Raw genomic sequence first — 2,540 nt, 5'->3', positions numbered from 1 at the left:
TAAAAATATTCTTTTCCATTATGGTTTATCATAGGATACTGAATATAGTTCTCTGTGCTATACAGTAGGACCTTGTTGTTTATCCATCCTATATATAAAAGCTTACATCTACTAACCCCAACCTCCCAATCCATCCTAACCCCAAGCCACTCCCCCTTGGCAACCACCAGTCTGTTCTCTATGTCAGTGATTCTGTTTCTGTTTTATAGATAGGTTCATTTGTGTCATATTTTATTTTATTTTTTATAGTGAAAACTGTCTTTATTTTCATTGCCTTTTATTTTCAACAATGATTACTTGAACTTAAAAAAAAATCCTTTAATAACTAATGGTTATTGAAAAGCCAAACCTTTCCAGCCCACTTCATATTCTCTTTCAACCATTTCAGGGCAGAACAATGTTCCATACTATAAACCTGTTCCTTATTAACATTGATGGTCATGTGCTTAATGAAAAGCTTTGGATCTGATATACGAGCAGCCATAATTAATCTTTCCACTGCAATTTGATAGTCATCCTTGCTCTGAGATTTGTTTTCTTCACATCTTTTTAAAACTATCTGCAGCATCTGTGTAGAAGTTCCAGGACTCTGAATACTATTAACATTAGATACCAGGAAGATTTCAATAGCTAAAAGCATTTCAATCTCAGACAAATAGGAAGGAATCAGTAGAAGTTTTCGGTATAAATTTCCCTCCAATGGTGGGTAGCAACCCAATGAAAGAGCACTTTTGTGTGGGCTCTGGCTTTGAGCCGTAAACAACTTCTTCCTAAAGAAGTAATTAATCTTCTAAGAAAGGAAAAATCAATAGGGTTGCTCTTTGAAATCGTGAATTCTGCTCCGGAGGATGACATACAAAGACTGTTGGTTTCTACACAGGCATCTTGAGAATTTTGAAAACCTGGTAGATTTTGCAAAACTTCAAATGTCTGTCTGTAAAGACTGTTCGCTAAGATTTTACGTGCAGTTGTACAGAGCAGATTATGCCGATTGAGCACATCCAGTCTATCACAAGTCCACAGTGGTGTATTGGTGACTCCCTCTGACTCCCTTAATACCCAAATGGCACCATCTAGGCTTCCGCTTTTAAGAAAAATTTCTGCTGCAATATTCACAACTTGACATCTCGGTGCTAACTTCTCAGGCCCTATAAGTCCTTTTTAAACTTGTAAAATGTATTTTTAATTCATATAGTTTATCTAAGACCTTCCTTCCCTTGGACCACTGCAACAGCTTGTGGTAGAAGTACATAGCACTGATTCCGATTCTTCCCAGCAAAGTTTTATCTACTTCACTATTTTGTGGATCTTTGCTAACTGTTTCAGCGAATTCACGAAATGGAACACCTGGTCTCTCTTCTTTACAGTCTTTTGTTAGTGTTTCAGCAATACAAGCACAAAATCTCTGGGAAATTTGCAAATTTTTCACAGCCCAGTTTTATGTTAATGTGTAAATTTCCCAATTTGGTCCAGTCATCTTTTTCTTTACAATGTTCTATTTCATTCAAGGCTGACTCTAAATCACACTTCCAGTTCTTTTCAAACTGCCTTGTCCATAACCTGGATTTCATTCCCAGAACTGCAGTTATTTCTTGCTTGGAAGCCTGTACTTGGTATAAAAGCTTAATAATATAGCTAAAGTGTTCTGGGTCAAGTACCATCCCAGCTTCAACAAGCTCGCGAAAGATATCAAAGCAGGTACAGCATTCCTTAATTTCATAGTTGCCACATACTCAAAGATTTTTAGTAATATTTTCAGAGCAGGCAGCATTTTAACCATTATGCTGAGGTTCATGACCTGAAATACTTCTTTCAATAAACAATGTTTGAGTAAAGACTTTAGAAGGTCATTTAACACTTGTAAATCAAAGTGTATACCCGGCGGAAACTTTCTGTAGTACTCCATAAATGTGTTTACAGGTCAGTCCCTGGCTGTGGATCATCACTTGAGGCTTCAGTAACTTTTCTTTTTTCCTTGGTGTGTCTTCCCGACTGCAAGTGTAGCTCTGCTTCCTTCGCTGCTTCTAAGCCAGGCCGGTCTGATGGGTCTGAAGAGCCCACCTGGCTCCCGGGCCCCTCCACTAGCTGCCTTGCTGAGGCCTTCCTAGGCCCGGACGTCTCACCCGACTTGTCACTTTCCACCTCTTCTCTCCCAGATGGTCCGGGCCACCATCCTCCTCTCTTGCCTGCTCTCCTCGCGCCCCTGCCCCCACCTCAGGGCTGCAGCCTCCCGCCTCACCTGGCCCTGCGCTGGCCTTGCTGTCACCTTCACGCCCTGGGGCCATTGTGGGGCCTGAGGGTGGTGGCCTCAGCATCCGCTCCTGGGCCGCCTGTCTTCCCACCTAGGCCCTCTGCGCCTGCTCACAGGAGCCCACCGGCAACATGAAAGCTGCTCCTGCCACCAGGCACCCGCCCTGTGTCATATTTTAGATTACACATATACGTGATATCATGTGGTATTTGTCTTTCTCTTTCTGACTTGCTTCACTGAGTATAATAATCTCTAGTTGTATTCATGTTGCTGAAAATGGCATTATTTC

General features: G+C 41.5%; 1 pseudogene; it reads right to left on the bottom strand.

Annotated features, from left to right (window-relative positions):
- Positions 1-325: 325 nt before the first annotated feature.
- Positions 326-2,285, bottom strand: LOC136132560 (protein TOPAZ1-like; annotated as a pseudogene).
- Positions 2,286-2,540: the final 255 nt, after the last annotated feature.

The sequence above is a fragment of the Phocoena phocoena genome, chromosome 13 (assembly GCF_963924675.1).
Source record: "Phocoena phocoena chromosome 13, mPhoPho1.1, whole genome shotgun sequence".
NCBI classification, from domain to species: domain Eukaryota; kingdom Metazoa; phylum Chordata; class Mammalia; order Artiodactyla; family Phocoenidae; genus Phocoena; species Phocoena phocoena.
Note: the sequence above shows the minus strand (reverse complement) of the source record. Positions and strands in the feature narration are given on the sequence as shown.